Here is a 26528-nt window from a genome sequence, read left to right as displayed (position 1 = left end):
TGGGAATGTTGGCATTGTCGGCGAGGCTCCGCCCCCAGCGCGCGAGGCCACGCCCCGCGGGCCGGCCGTGGGCGGGGCGAGGCGGGCTCGCCCGGTCGCTCCTCAAGACGCCGGCCTCTCGGGTATCGCGGAGGGGGGCCGCTTCTTCTTGAGGCGGCCGCGGCTGAAAACACCTTAGCCTTCTCTTCTCCAGTAGCCTGCCGGGGGCCCTTGTGAGACGTTGGCAGAGTGCGTGTCTTTTATCGGGCTCGGCGCAGCGCCGCGCCACCGCCGCGACGTCCATTTTTAATGACGCGACGTGACAGGCGGGTCGGCGCACAGAAAAATACAAGGCCCACGCCTTGTCCGCCCCGTCAAGGACGCTGCCAACGGCAGCCGATGGCCCGATACGCGGCGTTTTATTTCACTCACCATTCGCCGCTGCTCTCATCGTTTATTTTCTCAATCGTTCAATGTTTGTCGACATTGGAGTATCGTAAACGAGCAACAGCTCTTATATCAGTAACGGAAGAATGACGCCACTGCATCACATTAGGTATATGATTAGCAATCTTTCTCGTATTTATTTAACAAAATAATTCTATCCACTTCTATTGAACTTTGTTTCTAATTACGCGTAGTTTTTACCCAATAGCAAAATTTATCACACATCAACAAGAAATTAGTTTATTTACAAGAAAAACGCGCTTACAAACTGCGAAATTCAACAATTCATCATAATCAGTTCGTTTCTGTTTCTGTGTCTTCTAGTTTCATAGAATACTGAAATTGGAAACCATTAACGTTCACTTTAATAATAAACTGATCTGAAACTAATTGGTGGCGTGTGGCTGTTCTAGGTTAAACAACTTTGTATACGGAAATAAAGTTTACATTTTCTTAAAAAATCTGAGAAAATTTATTCACACATATAACTCAGTAGTTCAATGTTCGTCAAAATCGGAGCATCGCAACCGAGCAGTAGCTCTTATATTAGTACTGAAAGAATAACGCTATGTGTATTACGTTCTGTATATGGTTAGTTAACTTCCTCGCATGTATTAAATAAAATAATGTCAGTTTCCATCGAACTTTATTTTTAGTTGCACAGTGACAACGAAATAGCAGAATGTCGCCACAAATGAGTAAAGCCAACTTTATTTAAAAGAAAAATAGCCATCGATTGAAAGAAAAATTCATCTGCTCATCTTAAGCTGGTTTCTGGTTCCTCGAATTATTGCTTCACTAGTTTTTGAAATTTGAAACCAATAACAATCACTTTAAAAATAAACTAATTTGAAGCTAATTGACGGGCAATTGTTGTTTTGCATAAGAAGGAGTAATGTTTAATATAACATTTTGTTAATAAAATGTGAGAAATATTCATTTCAAGTCCATGACATAATGCAGATACCAATTTATGAAAAGATCCGTTTACCTGTTTTGAAATTTCGTATTACATCCTCTGCGATTTCGAGCTTTTGAAATAATTGCCTCTAGTTTGCTTATATTCTAGACGGGTAACGACATTTCTTTAATAAACTACGGCAGTTAAAAACATTGTTTCAATAACAAGCATGGATCTCAGGAAACATAGTTTGGTAAAATAACATTATTACTTGGTTTTCCCTTCACCTTTCTCATTCCTGAGGTTTTATCGACGCCATTGAGACATCGGATGAAATGCTAGCATCTGTATCTATGTATTATTAATTACTTCTTATGAGGTTAAATCCGAAAAGAATTGCGAGAGAGCGAGTTGCACAGCTTCTATCACACCCATTTTATGCTCCAGGCGCATAACCGTCCGTCAGTCAGCAAAGAAAAATGTCCTGTGTTTGTATTGAAAGGCGACGCAATGGTAATGGAGAAGGTGGTGTTCCAGTCCCTGACCAAGGCGCTTTTCTTTCTTGCACAGAGTAGTGTCATGATGTCATTGCTTTAAAACTATATTATAAAATGGTTGACTGCATTTTGTGCTTGGTGTTTTACAGATAATATTATTAGCAATAAACTGGAAGTTTCATGTTGTAAACACCTCGCTGCAATCTGCTTTGTTTTGTTTATAGTTTTCGTCGCTTCTACGCGAACGGAACGGTTTCATACGTATACAGTTGAAAGATGTAAATTGCGTTTGCGCAAAAAATATTACAGAATGTGTGATATTGAATGTGAGTGTATAAGTAGAAAAGTTGTACAAGTGACACCACTAGAATAAAGCATTCACGGAGAGGATGCGATTAATAAACTTTCACGTTTATTTTCTATACAACCAACAAACTCTGGAATCGTTAACAACAAGCGGTGGCTTTTCGCTCGGCATTAGTTTCTACTTTTTCGTTCATTTTCTGAACTGTTCATAGTTTTTCGATATTCACTTATCGTAATCTGATCTCATGTAGATAAATTTTTACCTCTTCTGTAGTCATATTTATTTGATAATAAGTCTTCGTTTCTTGTAATGCCTGTAATTATTTCTTCTGTTTATCGTAAAAGAGGCATCGGTGGAAGTAAAGGCCAAATTTTTGGTTAGTGTGTTCCTGATATAACAGTGCTATTTTCAGCACTCATTTTTTGCATCTAGTGAATGAATGATTGCTTCCGAACTAATATGGTAGAATATTTTGCACTGCAGGAGGAATATCTTCAGATAGTCCGATTCCTACAATGAGCGCCATGTCTTTCATACCTATGTTTCTATTTCTGTTTATCAGTTACAACCTACTTTATACCAGAGCCCAACTTGCTCTGTGAAATTTTTATTTTTAATAAAACTAAACGAATACGAGATCTTTTGTTAGCAAGATATTAAAATGCACTGTGCTTTATGGACTGAATATATTATAGAAAAAGTAATGTAAACGTTCATTTATAACGGTATTTGTCTTTCGAATATAATTTTATTTAATATGAATACACAGTTTTTTCTGTGATTGTCGTTACTGTAACGCTTATTTAATGGATTGTTCACATTTACCTATTATTCAGACAAAACAATGAGAGAAGCAATAAATGTGGGAACTCCATTTCTTATAGATATAACTTTGTTTTACTGGGTGACTTTTTCTGACCTATCAGTCTGATCACAAGGAACAATAGTTTATCTATTTATCCCATTACTTTTGCGGATTAAGTTTAGGAGTACTATTTCCGTAAGATTTCTTTATTTATTGTCATGGGTAGAGTAACAGGCAAATTTGAAAAAAAAGGAATTCCATTTTCATGCATCGCTTAAGAAACACTGCCTTCTTAGAGGCTGTTGTATGACCTTAAACAAAATTCTAAAATTTTTAGTTGTGGGTGCTGAAGATTAATATAAAATAAAATCGTACAGTTACTTTAGTTGACGATTTTATTGTTTAATCGCGGCCCACTTACTTCGTGAGCTTACAGAATAATTTCTTTGGGATTCAGCCACTACGGAAGAAGAAAACGAATAATAATTTTTTATTTTTTTTTGCAGTTTATAGCGCAAGCGATCAGAATAAAATATTTTTGTACGGGATGCCATGGAGATTTAGAAACTCCATATTAAGTTTTTTGAGAAACGAGAAGTAATTACACTACAATAGTCTAAAATATATGGAGCGTAAGTTCTAAGATGCCGCAGTATGCAGTAATCAACGACGATATGCGGTCGGAATTGACAGACAAGTCTAGGTGTACGTTGCAGTATCGTTACTTCAATCGGAAGCGACAGCCGAACTTTTCTCTAAAATCTCCACCGCAGGCGCGAACGAAGAGATTAGATTCGTATACTGTGGCGAGTACACCCGAAAAATAACAAGTGAATGTCACCAGTGGTGAGAACTCACATTTCAGCTAGTTTTCAAACTGCGGGACGCTTCATCAGACGGGTTACTGAATTTTTGTACTGCTCTTTGTTTCTAGTCCAGCTCCTGCACACGTAGGCTTGTTCAGATAATGTTGTAACCCGCGTAGACGTGCGTCTGTAATCGATGCTCTTCAGTTTTCTTTTCATGTCCTTTTTCCTAATTTCATCCATTAATCTTTTTTGAAAGAAAGAGCGGAAAATAACGGTATGTCAACTGCATGCAAAGTAAGTAGCCGAACTGTGCGTTCTTACCAGAGATATTCTACAGTCACGGTCGAAAAATAGTCAAAATGGCTTCATAGTCTACCTAGCTGCTTATCTTCCTTTTTCGTAGCCACACGCTTCGTTCTTCCTTAAATAGATCATTATTCAGGAAGATAATCAGAAACGGAATCTGTACACGAAAAAAGTTCTCCTGATTTATTCTCTTGTTTTGTTACAAAAACTTCAACTTGATACCATTACCAGGAAATTTTATTGTAAATATTCGCTGTTATAACCCGTTCCAAGTTTCTGTGTTCGTGCATTAATTCTCTTGGACTATTTTCATAAAAATAATTGTATCTTTATAATAAAGTGAGTGTCCTGCAGTAACAGTTATTGCTTTTCATGCTAAAAGGTTACATCGTTACGTGTACTGTTAATATCGGAAGCGTTTTTCAAATAAAATTTCGTATGTAGTTAGGCATTTCGTTCTGGAAGTTGTAAGCAGCATGTAAGGTAAGGGCTCTGAAGCTGATGAATATTAATTTAAGTCCGTTTCAAGCTGGAGTGCAAAATATTTCGTGGTGGTGGTGTTTTCACGTTTCTCATTTAGAAAGGATCATCACTTACTGTAAGCAGATATTATGATGCATTTCATGTCAGAAGTAGTTCTTTCCTATATGTGCAAAACAGTTTATTTCCTGTATACGCGTATTATGAAAGAGTTATGTACACTGATTTTTTTCTTTGCTTGTTATAACGTCGCTTAGTGTACCTTTTCAGGCGAACATCGATGCGAAGTAACTCGTCGATTGCAGTTTTGTTTGTCGTGTGCTAGTTTCTCAGGGTGTCATCAATGGCTCTCAAGTTTCTGGCTATATGTTCATTGCTCCAAGTAAACTGCATGTTTACTATTCTTTCCAGAGCCATTCTCGTTTTCGCGCAAATCGTTTCGTTTGTCGCTTGTCAATTGTTTCGCTTCACGTATGTGCTTGTCTCTACTTCCGCGCGCTACCAATTTTCGTGTCTGACGTTTAAATGTTTCCTTGTTGTTTGAGTGTGTCTTTGCTGTCGCTTCCGCCGAAAAGCTTCTCGTGAATTATGTGACTACTTGGAAGTGCATTTTTATGCTTTTGTAAGTAGCCTGCTGTTTTCGTAATATTGCACTGTTATATCATCTTGGAGCTAACGTAAATGTCACTGTATACTAACTGACTTCACAGTAACTGAAACGTTGTTTGAATATAACCTTAAGGCTGTATTTGGGTATAATTCACAGAATTTTACTTTCCATGTGGTACATGTTACTGGCGGGACAATCTAACTCAGCGCATACAACAATTTATAGACAGAAACAATCAGTTGTGCATAGCGCCTGAAAGAGAGGAAAGCGATTAACTAGAGGAAAACATTTACTACAATTAGCCAAACAATTGACGACAAGTTGGCTGTGAGGCATGCAGGCCGACTCATGTTGCGTTTGTCGCCACGCCAATGTCAATAGTGAACTTGTTATATTGAATCAGCATATCCCATAAAATTTTGAAGATTTCTGTTGCACACTTGAAACATTGTTTTTAGCCTATATCAGTTTACAATTGTAATAAACTTCATCAACATTCAGAGATGCCTTAAAAATATATTACTGATTTTCCGTTACCATTGAAAGCTAAAACCTGCATATTCTGGATACTTTTCATGGAAAATTAATTTTTCTACAATGGAAAACGTTTAAGACTGGAATTTCGAACTAAATACTGCCTAGACATTCCACTTTATGAATAGCTCCCTAAGGAAGTTGTGCGTTCTATCTGAAGATAATATTAAAACACAAGAACAATGGCGTATTAAACTTTGGTTCAAAAGGGTGCTGAATTTCAGACAGTATGATTTCCAAATTTTGGTTACTTACTTATTGTGCTTAAAATTAGCGATTGAGGTCTCTGCATTTCCTTATGGAAAGGTCTGATTTTAGACCAAGCGAAAGCCGTGTCGTGGCATGTGATTTATATAAATGCCTATAATGTTTAGACAGTATTACAGAACGGAAAAGAAACATCGCAGTTCAAACAGAATGTAATATAATGAGAGTTTTAAGTCTTCCATTGTTGTAGTTTTCCCTTTCATTTATTTTGCTTCATTGAATAGCTCACTTTTATAGCTTTTTCAACTGTTCCCCTCAACTCCTATATTCCAAAGGTTCGTAAGCGTACCTCATAATTCGCTGCAAGTCATGGGTCCAAACACTAGGAGACATGTAAGAGAAGTGAATAATGCCATAACATACTCTCTTCAGGTTTCCGGTATCATGCATTACAAATATTCTGTATTTCATCAACAGCAAGGTTTGACCTACATCAGATATGCAGATATAGATAAAAACAGTACGATATTCAGTCATAGTATATGTTTTCTGATACATGAATAACTGTCGTTATTAAAGTTTCGTTGATACTGAACTTGTTTATCAAACTACTTCGGTTACTATGTTATACAATGGAAGTTTCTCTCGTTGCTGGGCTTTTCCCACAAGCACAATGCCTAAAATAACATGCCGTTACCACACTGAAAGCGTTCACTAATCTGGTGCATCTTACAGCATATCTTTGACCAAGTTGACGCATATTAACATTTGGTTATATTTATAAGAGGTTTATGCCTTGTATTGTCACAAAAATTCCCAAAATCTTATCATGAATAAAATGAGAGGTAACGTTTTAAAAGAACGTGATAGTTGTCCAGAAGATAAGTAGCACTGACTAAATACAAAGCGAAAATTTTAACATTTGTTCAGTGGGAATAAATGGAAGTTTGTTATAGTAGTATGGTGAAGATACACATTTACTAAAACGACAATGCAAAAATTATGTCAAGCAGTGCACTTTCATCTGATAAGTACTTAAAAATTATTTTTCAAGGTGTCAGTCCATCAGGTTAACGCGAATTGGATACGAAGAATTTTATTCTGTAGTATTCATTCGGCATGCAGCTCAACAAAGCTAACAGTTTTTGTTTCCGTGCAATGAAAACGGAATCTAAAACCAATTTTAAACGAAAACTTATTTATGAGCTGTACATATGCATTTACGCGTCTAAAGCAGGGCGATAAATAATCATAGATAGGGCCTACTTCTGCTTAGTCTCCAAAAGAATTATTGGGAAAGCAGGAATACCACTTCAGACAAAAAGTTCATAATCTAATTTTGTCCATTATAAATCTTTTTTGTGAAAGCCTGTTACTGTGAAAAATCGTGGAAAAATGTTACAGCTGAAACAATTTAAAAAATCTTCAGAGAAGTACGGATTCCATTCATAGAACACTCACTGCAATAACAGAAATTCCTACTAAGCGTCACTTTCAGTTTTCACAGACGCACTTGCACACACTGACTTATCACGTCCTGTTTGCGAGGGGACAGTCAGAGTCTCTTGTCTTTTTACAAAGCACCAAGGCTGAATCCTTTCAGTGATCTACAGTGCTCTGGCTCAGGATAACTTCAATTTTCCGCACGTGCAATTGAGCTACGATTAACATCCAGTCTGCAATTCATTCACTCATCACATTCATATTTCACATTCACTCTAACAATGTAATTGAAAACAATCTGCTAAAACATATTAAATGAAAACTGTGCATACTGTACAGTAAAAAAACTGAAATTCATAATACTGAACGCTCAGTTCAGTGTTTTAATGCGGGATCTGATTTCTAGAACAATGGAAGTGCAAGAGAACCAAATATTCAGTTCACAGTGTAATTATACACATAGAACTCTGTTGTAATGTGTTGCAGACGATTACAAAAAAATACAGTTTACTGATTAAAATGGCCAGAACTATCTAGATGACAACAATAATAATCTCACATCTCTATCATAAACATTGTCTATTCTTAATGGCAGAAAACAAATGCACCTCTATGCGTATTCAAATATTTTACCATCCACTCATATTTTATACGTTTCCATGTCACAGATGTTATTTAAACCTATCAATTTTTTTGGAGTTAGGATAACTCAGTCTATAGGTGTTTCTTTATTCCGGTCACATGATTTTTCTTTATTCCTGACTCTAAGTCAATGTCAAACCTGATCTTTTTTTCCCTTTACATTCTGCCTGTACTTCCTTGCCTGCATTTCTTGAACCACTCTTTTCTATTTCCTGTTGTGTAATAATTTCTCACGCTAAATTTGAATTTCTTGGCCTTACACGTCTGCTGTCCTAGACAGGCAAATTCTTTTCAGCCCCTGTGACTGTAGGGACAGCTATCTTTGTAAGTCTAATTATTCCCTAATGTGATGTCGTATCCTTCTTGTATCTTCTTAGTCATTTCATCTAACTATCCCCCAGTCTCAGATAGTTTTCATTAGTAATCTCATCTTATGACATTGTCTTCCTTTCATAGTTAAAAATTGAATTTCCCTCATTTTTGCTTCTAATTTATTCGTTGTCAACAAAAAATCAACTGCATCATCAGTGATTACATCATTTTTGCTGTCAGTACTCACTCTAGCGTTAACAGCTTCCTCACAACTCACTTCAGCGTTAGTACCAATTAAATCTTCACCATTAACAGCAAATCAGCAATAACATAAGAAATGTCTTGTACCTGTGAAACCGCAGAATTCTGAACAGGATCAATACTCACTTTTATCGCTCCTGCATTCAGACTCTCACACTATTATAGATTACTGGATTGCTGCCAATATCCATAATATGGAATATGTAGTTCCTAGCCTGAGATATCTTCTGTAAATCTCACTACTAACCAAGCAACTCAGCCTATACAGTCCTAAGAATTATAGTGCATGACTTTGCTAATTTTCGACATTAGTAACACCGTTTAATAACATATTTTCATTGACTAGATGCTGCTCGTAAGGTTGGCTCCTTGATCGCTAATACACTACTTGATATCAGCCAATTCATACTTTTCATTGGGCCCCACACTGAGGCATTATTTCATTGATTCATATGTTCACACATGAGAATGCCTGAAGAAATGGAGCAAAGAAAGATTCAAGCAAAATCTCAGATATCTGCAAGAGAGAAAACTGTTTGCCACATAGACACCGCTGCCTTCTTTCAGCTTTACGATGTAACACCGATGTCATCGGGATGCGCGGCTGTTCGCCACTGTATCACCGATTGTGCACTTGATAACAGCACTTACTTGCAATATCTGAAATTAAGAACTCGTCGCAAAATTAGGCATTTTACGTTACTTTAATTCTCGGAAAACAAAAATTCATGTAAGTAGCGTATGCTGTGAAATTATTCTCACACACTGCAGGCCTACAGAATTGTTGAGATCGTTGTTATACAGGGTGTACATAAAGTCTTGGAATTGTTTCAATTATTTATTGCACAAGAACCAAACATTGTGCAGATATCATACATATCTCATTTTGAGGAGAAACCATGGAAGATTTTTTTTCATGTATACCGCCATAGCGTAGTTTGGTAATTTGTCGATAGTCAGAGCTATTCCCTAACACTAGCTTTCTGTGTGTTGGTGTTCGACAAAAACCAGTCGTAACGAATTTGTTGTGCCAGTGGTAAATGGCCTTCCCTGTTGGTGGCTTCTTACCGTACTTGGTTCTACACATCCGTTGAACAGCTGTGGCACACTTGTTTTTGTCGAACTCCAACACAAAGAAAGCTCGTTCCGCACCTGAACTCGCCATATTTGCGACTATCGCTGACTCGGCAAATTACCAAACTACGCTATGGTGGTATACATGGAGAAAAAAGGCTTTCAGGGTTTCTCTCCAAAATGACATATGTAAGATATCTGTACAATGTTGTTTCTTGCGCAATAAATAATTGAAAGTGCTCCCGAACTTTATGTACACCCTGTATATGCCTTTTCTTACGTAAATATTAACAGTTTTTATTTTGTCACAAATAGATTTTCAGTTACTTAGGTTATCAACAGCTGACACAAACAGTCACTGCTGCAGAGGAAATATGCGTAGAGTCGTCAGAGGTACAATGTAACAGCAGAAGTTACATTTCCAGGTACAAAGTTGATCCGAAATTGATCTTGCAGTTATTTTTCTGTGTTTTGTCATATGATACAGCTAAAGCACTTTGCTGCGAGAAGCTAATTTAACAAAGGAAAAAATAAAACTGTGCTCATATCTTTAAAACTTAAGATCGGAATGTGATTACTTTCAAAAAAAAAGATACCTGTGGTGTGTACTGTTTAGTTACTGAGACACATTTCAAAATTTATGCCCTACACTCAAGCACACTTGCGGTATTTTTTGATTAAAGAGAGGGGGTGTAAGGGGTCAAATTCAGAGAAGTAATTTGGAAAAATACCAATGCTTAATCAGTAAATCATCGTGATGACAGCACACAGGTAAATTCCAAGTGGCAATCTTAGGTTGTATTTTCAGCTCTTGAAAGCCATTCTTCTGGAAACACTGAAAGTGCACAGTGATTGCTCACAAATGTTTTCATACAACAGTGTATTATACATCGAGGGTAACCCCAGGCTAAATGTGTCCGCAATGAAAAGAGAAACATCTCGTTTTTCTTCGACTCTGGAACTCGTAGTTACCTTCGATCTCACTTCCTGCCGATGTTTTTCCCACATTGTCCTTTATTTGTTATATACGGTGTTTCATAATTACTGTTTCAGGTTTCTAGGGGTCTTGCGAGACAGTCTTGATAAGGAATCTATATCCGAAAATGTACTGTTTGGATGTAAAACAAGTTTGCAAATCGGATCATTTTTAAATTTCCCGCTTCACGGTACGCACACAGCGCAGACAATTAGCCTTCACTAGCTGCTCCACGTGGTGACCCAGCTGCTAGTTGCACGAGGTGTGTCCGGAAAGCATGCTTTGATGTATACCGTTCACAAACCCTGGTCCGTCTCCGTAGGGCACCACAGGCAACAAGCATAGCTGCGAACGTACGTTTCTCGCAACCGTTTTGTATATGATATATGATGGACTGAGGCGACGCGGAAAACGGTGTCGATACGTACGTTGTCCAACTCTACCATTAGAAACATACCGCGAAGCGGGAGATTTGAAACTGATCCGATCTTCAAACTTACTTTATATCCAAACGGTACGTTTCCGAACTTGGGTTTCTTACCAAAACTTTAGCTACAAAGTCCCCTCTACAGCCCGTGACATTCTTTAATAGGAAATGTGCAACAACCTCTGTATGACCTTATAGCTACTTAATATATTAATTTGTTAGTCAGCGATGTGTTTAAGCAGTGTCATTATATCTTAGGGGAGAGAACTACCAATGCTTTGTGTATATATTGTACAGATATAGCTACGTCATACTTTGAGTCTAGAAAATATTTACCAGTTTATTAGCTGATGGAACCGTAATTTGGTGGATGTTGTGACGTTTATTTATGTTTATTATGGTCCATCGCCTAAGTAAATAATATGGCCTACAGGCAATTTTATGCAAGTTGCACAGAATTCGCATAAATTTTACAACTAGGTCACAGCCTTAGTGTTATTAGTGCAAGTGATCATTCTACTTAATGACTGTTAAAAATATTTGTTGCGACTACAGTTTCGACATTTTATCACTGTCATGTAATGTGGGATTTAAAAGCCGACTCTACAGCGTTAAGTTCTAACATGCTGCAATATAGTTCCCAGCAACCTGAACCCAAATAATGGTGGTATAACCACACTGGCTCTTCCACACACCATGTGGCAAGCAGAACAGTAACAGTAATCATGTTGTTTTTCGGTTATGTTGTGGGTGTACTTTCGTTTTTATGCAGGCTGGTTGGTGTTGTTCTGTTTGTCAAATGGCTCGTGCTCAAATGGTGTTTGGAAGAATGGATGTCCTTACACCACCATACGTATTTGGATTCAGGTGGCTAGAAACTATGTTCCAGCACATCACGTTTCACAGTGTTTGACAACGATTAAATGTAGAAACTGTAATCGCAATAAATATTTTTCACTGCTATATGTGGAGTGACTACGTTCAGGTAAACATGATTTTAATGTCGTTTCAAAAAAAATCCGTTGTATTATTCTGATCTGATTCCTTGCTGGCGGATGAGCGCTCCGTCAGTGCGTGGTGATCAGCAATTCCTTATTCAGAGAAGCCTATGACACTTAACTTATATTAATACTGCTATTATTGTTACCATTATAACTACCCTCGATATAATATTAGAAAAAGGAAAAAATGTGGTATCTGCAATAAACAATCTAATAACTAAAAATGTGACACAGAGAGGAAAAAAAGGATAAGTACGAAAGTTACTGCGATTACTAAAATACGCACGGAAGGCGACAATTAACAGAACGGTTTTTAAATACTCTTAATTAGTCTCAGGGACTAGGGTTCTCTACGTCCCGTTTTCTCCTTGCTCTAGCCTCAAGTACGTCGTGATTCCGAAAATAAAACGGTGTACAGGAGTGTTTTCTGCCTCAGCAGAGTTTAGGTACTGTTAATCCACTCTTCATCTGAAATTCGACTTCGAACTCGAAAAAAATCAACTCGGCTTCGGAACCAGACACAGGCTGATCATATCCTTGACTTATTTCCCGTATCCCTTGCTCAGAGTAGCCCTAGCACCTTATATCCGCAACTATTTATTTGGTGTGTATTATAGCCTCTCCACACAGTTTTTACCCTCTACAACGTCGTCTAGTATGAAGGAAGTTATTCTCTGGCGCCTTAGCCCATGTGATGTTATCCTGCCCTTTTTCTCCGCATCTCCTTTTCTTCGCCGATTCTTCCTTCTGAAAGACTGGGGACACTTTAGCTAGTTTGAGTCATTTCAGATCCGTAACCCTTATGCCTTTGGGACTGGAAAGCTTCTCAGCGAATTTTCAGCGTATAAAGACATTAGATTCTGGAACTGTGATAGATGCTGAAATGACGTGAGCCCTACCTATATTTCTGTCGTTCGCGAAACAAAACCGAGGACAAGCCACATGGTGCGGAAGATTTACTTAAAGGCGAAATCCTTTTCCAACGTCAGTGCTACGCTGTTTAATTTTTACTTCTAAAAGGAAGATTTGGTTGCTAAATTCTTAACAGTGTTCATCATACAAATTTTGAAGGGCAGCTTGAGGAGGTACAGAGAGACAGGAACTGTCGATGAAATGTCTCGCTCAGGCCGCCCAAGGGCTACTGCTGCAGTGGATGACCGCTACCTACGGATTATGGCTCGGAGGAACCCTAACAGCAACGCCTCTATGTTGAACAATGCTTTTCCTGCAGTCACAGAACGTCGTGTTACGACTCAAACTGTGCGCAATAGGCTGCATGATGCACAACTTGACTCCTGCCCTCTATGGAGAGGTCCATCTTTGCAACCACGACACCATGCAGCGCGGTACAGATGGCCCCAACAACATGCCGAATGGACCGCACAGGATTGGCATCACGTTCTCTTCGCTGATGAGTGTCGCATATGCCTTTAACTAGACAATCGTCAGAGACGTGTTTGGAGTCAACCTGATCAGGCTGGACGCCTTAGACACACTGTCCAGCGAGTGCAGCAAGGTGGAGGTTCCCTGCTGTTTTGGGGTGGCATTATGTGGGGCCGGCGTACGTCGCTGGTTGTCATGGAAGGCGCCTTAACAATACGTGAATGCCATCGTCCGACCTTTAGTGCAATCAGATCGGCAGCATACTGGCGAAGCATTCGTCTTCATGGACGACAATTCGCGCCCCCATCGTGCACATCTTGTGAATGATTTACTTCAGGATAACGTCATCGTTCGGCTAGACTGGCCAGCATGTTGTCCAGACATGAACCCTATCGTACATGCTTGGGATGGATTGAAAGGGGCTGTTTATGGACGACGTGACCCACCAATCACTCCGGGGGATATACGCCGAATCGCCGTTGAGTAGTGGGACAATCTGGACCAACAGTGCCTTGATGAACTTGTGGATGGTATGCCACGACGAATACAGACATGCATCAATGCAAGAGGACGTGCTACTGGGTGTTAGAGGTACCGGTGTGTACAGCCATCTGGACCACTACCTCTGAAGGTCTCGCTGTATGGTGGTACAACATGCAATGTGTGGTTTTCATGAGCAATAAAAACTGCGGAAATGAAGTTTATGTTGATCTCTATTCGAATTTTCTGTACAGGTTCCGGAACTCTCGGAATCGAGGTGATGTAAAACTTTTTTTTATATTTATATATTCTAGAATGAATGTCTCGGAAACACAAATAATTGCAGAGCATGTGATCACTTGCACGACGGAAAAATTCATTCAAAGATATATTTATTGATCTACAAAACGTGTTAATGTGGATCTGCTGAGGTTTTGTTGTACTTAGTTGTTTGTGAACACGAATTAAATCTTGTTATTACAGCAGTGGAACCATATTTTGGGAAATACCTTTGCTAAGGTTTGTCCTTTTTTGTTGTGCTAACTTGGGTGCACTATTCATACCTTCAGCATTCGACCTGCACCAGATGTTTATACACTATAGACATTATATCTGATTCAAGAATCATAATTTTTTTCTTCAATGTCATACACTGCCAACACATAAGAAATTTCATTTACGGGTTAAACTCATAGTAATTATTAGTGAGCCTGCACCTGTGCGTGGATTCAGATTCTGTTTATCGTATTTGTATGCAGCTGTACTCGTAAATTACATTACCTCGAAGAAAATGTCATCTAACTACATATTTTATACAAATATAACTTTGCCTCGCAAACAAGCTGCTGTCTGCGCGGATATTAATCAGCATTTCATGTAAAGCGTAGGAGTTGATCTTTTTTTAGTGTAAGTTATAACACTTTAATGGTGAAAAACACGTTATATAAGGATACGGTGCAGAGGTGAAACACAACGAAACTTCTAGTTATACTGCCACTGGTGTCTCCTTTGAGACGAAATTTCATTTCGGTGAATTTCTTACCTCCGTTTATTTTTGCACTGAAAACATCTGTACAACAGTGGCAAATGTTGAAGGTTTGCACAGTGTGTCTCGTTTGGAAACAACCTTGTTTCATTCACGCACGATAGTTGCTGTAGACATCAGTAGTGCCCACTTCAGTCTTCGCCTCAAACTTGCATTGTTGTGTTCTGTCTCGAGTTTAATTTTCCGTTATTGGTTGGCCGCTTTGCTTCTTGTGTATGGGTTCACTGAATTCAAAGGGAGAGCGGCACCACGACACCATTCTGAATTACATTAAATGAATTAGCAGTTGCGGGTATGAACAACCATGAGCTGTATAATGGAATGATGACACTCAAAATCTGTGCCGGACCGGGATTCGAACCCAGATTTCCCGTTTATCGAGAGCGGTCGCCTTACCATTTGGCTACCGGAGCACGACTCACGGCTAAACCCAAAGTTTCATACGTCGTCAAACATGTGTGTACCTCGTTTACTGCAGTACAGCACTGGGTATTACACAGGCCCTCCAATATCGAATCGTAACTATGCTGCACTGAGCTGTTCCCGCAACACTTCTGCAACTGTACATACGCGCCTGTGAAAAACAGGATGCTTCCGTGTTTGAATGGAAGATACTGCCCGTGCGAAGTACGCCGTAACACCCGATGCATTGTACAGGATACTTAAGCGTAGCCGTCGTAGACTTTCAGGAGAGGTACAGTACACCTAGACCAGTGGTTCCCAGCGTTTCATAGGCCATTACCCCTGAGTGCAAGTAGACATTAGCTACTACCCCCCACCTCCCCCCCCCCCCCCCCCCCCCGGTCCACCACTCACCATCTTTAGCACTTTACGAAACTGTAGAATGAAATACTTTTCTTGGAGCACTTTTATGATGAAAGATGAATGATTGTGTGTGTGTGTGTTAGAATGAATGACGAGGCAATTCGTGGTGCGTCGCAAGTGCTACCCACAACTCCTTCTCAGATATGAAAGCTAACTATTCACAGTCAGGGTAGACAGTTGTTACAAAACATACTTCCCCTACATTACTCCTCCCCATTGCGGCAATCGCTTGATCTGCACACTGCAATCCCATTAAAATCATCCAAGTTAAGATGTGTTCACTATACTTAACTGCTCGAAAAATCACTTGATTGTTACACTCCTTATTTATGAACTGGGAGAAATTGGAATACTTCAGGCTGTTAATAGTTCGTATCCGACCACAGCCACTAATAGTAATAGTAATAACAATAATAGTGTACAGCACTGTAGTAACCCTTATGTAGTTACTGCTGTGTCGTGCTGTCAATTAGTTCATTAACCTGTTTCGATGCGGGTAAGGAAGCAATTTCTGGACTGCTACAGGTACTATCTACACCTCGAGAAAGGCATTTTCTTGAGATATTAGTATTTATTACGTATATGTCTCACTTTTATCATCAGCGACGTACGGGACAAAGCACAAGATATGTATTTAGACGAGAGACTATGTGAGGAAACTGTAACCTCCATCAAATTAATGCTGCTAATTGAGAAAAAGAAATTATTGATAACTTATGTAATCAATATTAGAGTCTTACAAAATTATGATAATAGTAATGATATTTTGAAAATAATTTAGTTTCGTGACTGAAACAGAATCGAATCGCTTAGTTTTTACCCCTCATAATATTTCATTTTACCTCTCAAGGGGTAATTACCCCGAAGTTGGGAACCAGTGACCCAGACAGTGGAAATAACATAGCATTGCATGGTCGGAAACACCTTCCTGGCGTGGTAGTGACGACATGAAACACAAGAAACGAAGCGTTGTGATGGGTTGTCACAAATGAACTGGGTTCTAGACAGGAGATAAATGACACTATTATTGCACGCGTAAAATGTAAGAATTGAAAAACATTACCGGTCAAAATGAACGCTTATCTTTTCTGATACAAGTTCTTCTTTACTGTGGATCAGAATGTAGGCAAATTTATATGCACTGATAGGGACAGTGTAACAATGGTTCAAATGGCTCTGAGCACTATGGGACTTAACCTCCGAGGTCATCAGTCCCCTAGAACTTAGAACTACTTAAACCTAACCAACCTAAGGACATCACACACATCCATGCCCGAGGCAGGATTCGAACCTGCGACCGTAGCGGTCGCGCGGTTCCAGACTGTAGCGCCTAGAACCGCTCGGCCACTCTGGCCGGCACAGTGTAACACTTGTGCTGTGATAGACTGTGGTTGGTAATACAATTCGAAGCACTGTCAAGCGGAAACTCTTCCTCGTATCACTATTCGAGAAGAAATTCGCAGACATCTGCAAGGACTTGCATATTAACTTCAAGAGTCTAACTAGTTATCCCTACCTCTGTTGTCATCGGACACGGGACTCTCTTCAATGTGGACTAGGCGGCGACTAGGACGTAGAACAGACTTCGTGTCCGTGTGTCGGTGTGTCTCGCTACTTTCATGTCATTGGTGTGGCCAGCAGTGCTCCGAGAGCAAAGACCATCTTTGTGGTTTCGATAATACATCACAGGAAGGACAAGAAGAGGGAGAGAAAAGATGTTTTTTGTGCTTAGTACAGCAGAAACTCAAGACGTAAGAACAAAAACAGACATCGATCGTCATCACAGAAGGTGTTCGAAATTAGGAGGCCGAACCACGATGCCCGTGCGGTTAAAGGCGCTTCAGTCTGGAACCGCGTGACCGCTACGGTCGGAGGCTCGACTCCTGCCTCGGGCATGGATGTGTGTGATGTCCTTAGGTTAGTTAGGTTTAATTAGTTCTAAGTTCTAGGCGACTGATGACCTCAGAAGTTAAGTCGCATAGTGCTCAGAGCCATTTGAACCATTTTTGAACCACGATGCAGGCCTCACGTCTCCATCGCGTCTGCTCTCAACAGAAGCCACGGTTTAGGGTTTGTCGTGAAGAAGCAGCAGAATTAGGAATAAAATATTGTCGTTAAATTAATAACACCAGCTAAAAACTTTGGTTTCCAATCAATGGAAATGTGAAGTCTCAGCTTGCTTATGTGCTTACGATAAAATAGTATGCTACAGAGTTTAGTAACATATATCATATTACTTGTCATTATATATAATTTACCTTACCGCCGGCCGGGTTGGCCGAGCGGTTCTAGGCGCTTCAGTCTGGAATCGCGTGACCGCTACGGTCGCAGATTCGAATCCTGCCTCCGGCATGGATGTGTGTGATGTCCTGAGGTTAATTAGGTTTAAGAAGTTCTAAGTTCTAGGGGACCGATGACCTCAGATGTTAAGTCCCATAGTGCTCAGAGCCATTTCAACCAATTTACCTTACCAGGAATACATTTATTATCGATGAAAAGTAGATGATTTGATGAAATATGATGTCATAATAAATAACATTAACAATAGCAATAAAGTAGAACAAAAGAAACAGGAAAATAACCAGACGCCATCTACGAATTAAAGTTGCATCCGATTAGAAATGTTAGATTATCACACGAACGTACTGCCTTCAGGGTCGGAGCAACATCTTATTTTGTAACAACTGTAATCACCATTTATGTTTGCGATATAGTTCACAATTACAAGTGGGTCTGACCGTTACTCATCCTCTCAGAAGCTCTCAAAGAAATTTGCCGTCTCAGTAATCATTTCGTTGATGCTTACCTCGTATTTATTCTTAATAACATTTTACATACATCATTTGTTCGACAAAACAGTCACACCTCAGACTGCTTGGGTGCCTTCACCACAAAATCGGTGGAAGAAATAATAATACTAATAATGACAACAACAACAATAATAATAATGAAGCTACGGAAAAGTGATAATTAAGAGCACTTAAGACGATAGACAGCAACTTTAGAGCACGTTCTGACACCACGTACTACATAAATAGTGCTGCTCTATCTTCACGACCGATGGATGTCTCAAGGGGCCAATAACGTGTGCTCAGACCATAAATGGCAAATATTCAGGACTCCAGGAGTATCAGATCTCTCCAACAAACGCTACACCTCCGGCTGTCATGACAACTAGATGTAACACTAGCCTGTACGATCAGCAAATACGTATCAGCCGAACGGTAACATCTGTCAAGCCTGATTTTGTTGAATGTCAGCTAGCTAAAAGAACATGTCTCTTAATCGATGACTCATGTCCGTGTGATGGCAACTTTAATGATAAGGCGTATTAGAAGAAACTGAAACATAAAATTGTGTTCATCACTGTTTGTCGAATGTGAAATGTTGAAACAGGTATCAGACACGTCATCGTTGGTGCCCTAGGATCAGTGCCATGTAACCTGAAGAGCGCTCTGTCCAGAAACACGAGATAAAGATAAGACAGTGAAACAGTGTTGCTCGAAACCCCTTGTATTTTGCGTGATGTGTAAAATCACTTCTTTACTCACCAGCTCTAATCCTTTGGAAGCAGGGAGAAAGTAGTGCAAATTTGACTGTGTCTAAATACGTAGTTTGTGTTGTGGATGAATAATAATAGTTGTAGTAGTAGTAGTAGTAGTAGTAGCAGTAGCATTGTCTGGGGTTCCAAGAACGACGTGCCAAAATGTGCAGATGATGAATTGTTGCTAGAGAGAAGCTCGAAGCTACAGAAGGTTTTGGATGGTCATGCGGTAATCAAGGATCTGAATCTTGAATACAGGAAAGAGTCTTGGCTATAAAGGAAACGGAGGAGGAAAGAGTGTTTCAGCGATTGTATTTCTGGCAGAGAGAATTGTATAGCAAGACAAAAAAAAGTTGACCGCATGCTGTTTCCTACGTTGTGCTAATTTCTGGACTTGTGGAGAAATCAACGAGAGATGTTTTCATAAACCAAAGAAATGTTATGGATAATTCTCTCTATGATACTTGTGTGCAGAACACCCGTTACCCATAGACATCGCGGTAAGTCTCAGGTAAGTAAACGTCATTTATTGAAACTCAATACATTATGTTGACAATCGAGAACTGAAATGGTGCTTTAATGAACTGCATCAAGTTCACTCAGCCGAAAAACAGCTGGTATGAGTTTTCGAAGAATGTGACTAGCGGAACCTCGCAAAATAGATCAGTGGAAGTGATGCACGGTTATAGCAAGAGAACACACAAAGAAGTTGACGGAAACAATTCTGTATTAAGTAGACGATCAGTAGTAGAGTCACCTGAAAAACAGAGATTGTTATAATCTGCGTCCAGGAGCTGCCGAAAATTTTCCTGCAACAAGTTGTCAGTACTGAGAATCCAATATGGAAATAGTGAGAGGTACAAAAATACCGCTTTCGTTCGATGCATACTGAAAAGATCATCATTGATCAGTTGCCATCTAATCCATCTTATAATCTATAGCCACGTCAAGACGTCAATAAAGCGGAAATCATGACTCATAGAAACCAGATGGCTGGATGTTGTTTTGTATGATGAAGAGCAACATATTGACCGCAATTTTTTTCTAACAATCAGTCTTATTTATCGTAACTTAACGAAGAATTTATCCACCTTGACAGATTCTTCTGTACCGCGTGATCGAAATAAAGTCTTGAGGAGCAGAAACCTACAATACATAAACCTAGAGAGGTGAGAGCGAAAATGCAAGGTTCTCCCCGTGACAATAGACTACCAACGATGCAGTATGCATTACCTGTGGGAAAAATAGCCTATGATTCCTGGATGTGAGGCAGTAAGAAACACACAAAAGTTGGTGCAGTTTGAGAAGCTTTCTACATCGCGAATCATATTTCTGAATCATTCATCCTTATGGGACCCGCTATCAAGGATCTGGTGTGCCATTGGCTGAAATGGTTCAAATGGCTGTGAGAACTGTGGGACTTAACATCTGCCGGCCGGTGTGGCCGTGCGGTTCTAGGCGCTTCAGTCTGGAACCGCGTAACCGCTACGGTCGCAGTTTCGACTCCTGCCTCGGGCATGGATGTGTGTGATGTCCTTAGGTCAGTTAGATTTAAGTAGTTCTAAGTTCTAGGGGACTGATGACCTCAGATGTTAAGTCCCATAGTGCTCAGAGCCATTTGAACCAACTTAACATCTGAGGCCATCAGTCCCCTAGACTTAGAACTACTTAAACCTAACTAACCTAAGGACATCACACACATCCATGCCCGAGGCAGGATTCGAACCTGCGACCGCAGGAGCAGCGCAGCTCCGGACTGAAGCGCCTTGAACCGCTCGGCCACAGCGGCCGGTGGTGTGCCATTCAAATTATTTTGAGTAGTTGATAATTCCTCACAAAGCGGCACTATAATAGTGATATTAACAGATTTATTGTATATTACGTTCATCTCGAAGAAATGGGGAAACGTATATCCTTTTGTCGACCCGGTGGTTGCTCTTGGGTCCTGTAATGATCGTGGCTCGCACATTTTGCGACTATAATATTTTCTTTAGGTTGCGCTTTAGAGCTTTTGCAAACGGAATTGTTATTTTTATTTCTCTTTAATGCTCTTCGATAATCATAAATGAACTACACTTCTGGTACATTAACTATAATAAACAAATAAAGCAGATAAACAATAAAAGTAACTGAGTAGCTTTAAGTGACCGGAATGGTTGCCCTATTTGAACACGTGCTGTGTATAACTCTCGAATAATGCGGCTGTGTGAGTGTATGGCGTGACGTGAGCACATGATATCTGAACAGTCTGTTACAGACAGGCGTGCAGCGAACTAGGAGACACGCCGCGAGGGGGGGGGGGGGGGGGGTGAGGAAAGGAAGCGAATTCCGCGTTCTGGCCCTGGTGAGCCATTCGGAACTGACCAACCGCCGTGTGAGCCTCTGCCGATGGCGTCATTAAATGCGGTATGGAGGAACCGCCACTTCTCACTCAGGCAACTTCTGCAAGCGTGTCATAAGGCTGAGCGCACCCCTGTTCAGCGCTCCCACCTAGGAAATATCTCTGGCTGTAAGGGAATCGAACTCGGGTCCTCTGCACTGCAGCCAGATACTCTGATCACTGCGCTACGAAGGCGGACAAATAGTTTCGAACGCACAGCACTAATGAGTCATAACATATCGAAGATTGCACAAGACTTCGGGTGTCTAAAGTTAACAGTCTCTAGGCTGGATCTTTGGTATCGCAGCCACGATGTTTCTACTCGCTCGCGTGAACTACCCAACAGGAAAACGGCAATGTCTGACCAACTACAGACGCCGGTTGCTACGTCACGTCGCGTTGCACACCCCGCCCCTCCCCTGCTCCAACTATAAATGATAAGTGTCGATCAGCGGTACAATGTGAACCTATTTCTCCTATTTCTAACAGGGCTGTACGAAGCGAAATGTAACACACAAGCTTAAGCAGTCAACGACCGAGGTCACAACCACTGCCTTCCCACGATTTCTGGTTAATCAATGTAAATGAAGTGAAGGATGGGAGAGAATGCAAGCGAGGCATCCTTTGGAAGCCGACTGGGTCACTGTAGCAGAGCACCGCAGCACGATGCGGCCCGGCTTAGCGCATTCGAACCGCAACACAGCGGCTGTACGCAGCAAATTTTGGATGTAAGTCGTTCGGCAACCTCCGAGCAACATGGAGGAAAATGACATGGATGTGATAATAATTGTTCATTATATGAGGAAAAAGACTAAAAATTTATAAAGGGTATTCCTAAATTTCCTTTACAAACTTGTAGGACCTGTAGAAGGCAGTGAGTACATAATATTATAAACAGGAACTCATGTCCGGAAATGACATCCAACAATCTTACAGTGTGTCATCGTTATAGGCGTTCGCCCCCAGTAGCTGAGTGGTCAGCGCGACAGAATGTCACTCCTACGGGCCCGGGTTCGATTCCCGGCTGGGTCGGAGATTTTCGCCGCTCAGGGACTGGATGTTGTGTTGTCCTAATCATCATCATTTCATCCCCATCGACGCGCTAGTTGCCGAAATGGCGTCAAATCGAAAGATTTGCATCCGGCGAACGGTCTACCCGACGGGAGGCCCTAGTCACACGACATTTTTAACGTTATAGGCACAGGCGCCTGTAAGTGCGTACACAGTGTGATTCCTTGGTGATGTTACAGATTTTCAGGGACGATGGGGAAGGATGAATGCATCAATTCGAGGTAATGTGCCCTTACTGGAAAACAACGAGTCGAAATTTACAATCGACAACCGTTCTGATACCTCTCACAGTGGTATACATGTAACGCTACTGTTGTTGCTAAGACTATAGGGTAGGCAACTTGGAGAAGTGGTAATACGGGCCAAAACAAAAAAAGTCTAGTAAACAGGGGCTCTAAAATTCATACCTTAAGAACTATGAGCATTTGTTCAACACAGGAGATGTTTTTTACACTAGCGAATATGAACAAGTGCTCATAGCTACTCAGATACTAATTTTAGAGCCGATGTTTATTAGACATTTTTTTCTTGTTTTGATCCATACTACCACCTCTGGAAGTTCCCTACCCTAGAAACTTAACAACAACAGTACCGGTACATGTACTCCGAGGTCAGAGGTTTTCGAATTACTTTCGACTTGTTCGTTAACGGCACAGGGACGCTTACCTCAAATTGATACATTTATCCTTGTCCACTATCCTTGAAAGTTCCTACCTTCATCATGGAGTGATCCTGCGTATACATGCATTTACAGGCGCCTGTAACTTTGACGCTCTATAGCGTCATTGGATGACCTTCCCGAACATGTACTTACTCCCCTCTTACAAGTCCTAGAAGTCTGTAACGGGAATTTCCGAACACCTTGTATATGCGAACGTTGGTGACCTCGGAACGAACAGCGATGCGGGAACCTTTTCACGGTCAGATTTAGCTTCAAAACGTGAAACGAATACCTTGAATATACCAGGTCCAAATGAAATACTTGGCACGAGAGTTCTACTACCTCACGTGGTTGTTGGAGACGAAGCTTTTCCACAGAAAGCCTCTTTGATGAGACTTATCATGGTACACAATTAGATGACCAATCGACAAATGTGTACGGCTTCAGATATAATAGAGCCCGAAGGATTTCAAAACGCTTTTGGAATATTATGCCAAAACTTTAGGATTTACTATCGCAAGATCTGTTTCAGTCCGGAACATGTGAAGAACGTGATTCTTGTCATATGTGTCTTGCACAATTTTCTCGGACACGATACAGGCTGAAGAGATAAAATTACGAGACAGTCTTCATTTAGGAGGCAATTTCGCAAATTCCAGATACGGGATGGATTCAAAGATCATCCGAGTTCCCCGCAAGGTAGTTTGGTCTGGCAAAACGATATTGTAAACGTGGGATGTGGGAGAGAAAATAAGTACCTAGTAAAAAGAAAAGTATAGTAATCTCATGATCATAAAAGGTAAAGAGCTCATCGTCCGTTTCACGAAAAAAAATTGTGATTTTTAGATATTCATAAGTTATGTTTACTCCTATTTTCTTGACAGTTTCTTTCCAAATGTTCATTTTTCTCATACTGTTAATATAATGTTCGTTTTGAAGGTCATGTAACTTCGTTATCCACTTGTGGAGGGTGTCTGGGAAGTAGGGACGAGTGTTACAGTATTATAGAACATACCAAATCTATTGAAAATGTCTTTTTTTTTTTTACAAAGACATTAAGCAACTTCTCCTATTTATGTATGAAAAACTATGTCCTCCATATAACCACCCAAGGCCGCGCGGCAACGTTCAATGCTTTTATTGAAGTTCTCGATGATGCGTTCTCAAACATCTGGTGGGACACCGTTAACTACCCTATTAATTTCATCCTCCATTTGATGTATTTTTGTGGTTTGTTCACGTACACTTTTGATTACACAAATCCCCACAAAATGTCACGCGGCGTAAGATTGCATGACCTGGCAAGTCATTCCTGGTTGCCACGCAAAGAGTTATTTTTTGAGGGAACTTTTCATTCAGCAGAGCAATCGTTTCACGGGATACTTGACATGTCGCACCATATTGTTGAAACAAAAAATCGTCTTTTTCGTCAGTAAGAGGGAAGAAACAATCAGAAAACATGTTTCGATAACGGGAGCCGTTCATAGTGACGGCACCTCCGTCATCATTTTCAAACAAGTACGGGCCGATCACTCTCCCTTTCCAGAACCCACATCAAAAATGGTTCAGATGGCTCTGAGCACTATGGGGCTTAACGTCTGAGGTCATCAGTCCCCCTAGACTTAGAACTACTTAAACCTAACTAAGCTAAGGACATCACACACATCCATGCCCTAGGCAGGATTCGAACCTGCGACCGTAGCACCAGCGCGGTTCCGGACTGAAGCGTCTAGAACCGCTCGGTTACAGCGGCCGGCTGAACCCACAGCACACAATCGTGCTTTGTGTACGCCTTTCACCTTCCACAGTCACTCCCGTATTTTCGTTACCCCAAATTCTATAGTTCTGCTTACTGATGTACCCACTCAGATGGAAGTACGCCGTGTCGGAGAAAATTATTCTTTTTGTGAAGTTATCGCTCTTCACTTGTCGAACCAAAACCCCCTGAACAAATCGATGTCTCTTTCCATGATCTGCAGGTTTCAACTCTTGTGTAGGTTGAATCTTGTACGCATGCACTTTCAGATCTTTTGAAAGGGTTTCATGCAGTGAACTTGGTGATAAATTCAATTGTTCAGCTCGTCGGCGAACCGATTTTCTGTGGCTTACGGTCACATTGTCACGCACGACAGCAGTGCTTTCTTGTGTTCGAACAGAACGCGGTCGTCCTGTTTTCTTAACGTCTGAAACAGAACTCGTAGTTTCAGACTTCCGCATCAACTTCCAAACCGATGATTCGGTTGTATCAGCATTACGTCAGAGTGCCATATGCAATTTATGAACGGTTGTCTTTGGACTTCCATTCTTTTTGTAATAACTTTTCATCACTTGGATACATTGCTCAGTTGTCATCTGCTCCATGGCGAAAGTAAACATCAAACAACAATATTCACCACACAAAAGCTATCAGGCTACTAATGGGAAGGATCGCAGATAACAAACATGAAAAAAAAAACACTGCTGCCAACCGTCACCTGACAAAATAGCGCAAAATTCAAATTCGTCCTTACTTCCCGGACACCCGTTACATACTAGTAACTTTTTCTCGTCTAACACCATTTTGGTAAACAAACTTTCGTTTCGCACCTCGAAAGAGCTACGATTTGAATGGCTTGCAGTGTGGCGACACATGCAATAGGCGTACCGCACTAGCGACAACGTTAGTAGGCGACGCCTCTCAGCTCGTAACAGTTGGCCAGCTGGTCAACTCTGCCTTGCAGTGTTGCACCATCTACATCTACATTTATACTCCGCAAGCCACCCAACGGTGTGTGGCGGAGGGCACTTTACGTGCCACTGTCATTACCTCCCTTTCCTGTTCCAGTCGCGTATGGTTCGCGGGAAGAACGACTGTCTGAAAGCCTCCGTGCGCGCTCTAATCTCTCTAATTTTACATTCGTGATCTCCTCGGCAGGTATAAGTAGGGGGAGGCAATATATTCGATACCTCATCCAGAAACGCACCCTCTCGAAACCTGGCGAGCAAGGTTCAAAAATGGTTCAAATGGCTCTGAGCACTATGGGACTTAACATCTGAGGTCATCAGTCCCCTAGAACTTAGAACTACTTAAACCTAACTAACCTAAGGACATCACACACATCCATGCCCGAGGCGGGATTCG

General features: G+C 40.7%; 1 long non-coding RNA gene across 1 annotated transcript in view; it reads left to right on the top strand.

Moving 5' to 3' along the window:
• Positions 1–208: 208 nt before the first annotated feature.
• LOC124595147 overlaps positions 209–26528 on the top strand; it is a 44980-nt gene continuing 18660 nt past the window's right edge. The window contains exon 1 of the long non-coding RNA XR_006978180.1: positions 209–535. This is a non-coding gene — a long non-coding RNA (uncharacterized LOC124595147). The remainder of the gene's footprint in view (positions 536–26528) is intronic.

Source organism: Schistocerca americana, chromosome 2 (genome assembly GCF_021461395.2).
Source record: "Schistocerca americana isolate TAMUIC-IGC-003095 chromosome 2, iqSchAmer2.1, whole genome shotgun sequence".
Lineage (NCBI taxonomy): Eukaryota > Metazoa > Arthropoda > Insecta > Orthoptera > Acrididae > Schistocerca > Schistocerca americana.
The sequence above is the reverse complement of the archived record's forward strand: the minus strand, read 5'-3'. Positions and strand labels throughout refer to the sequence as shown.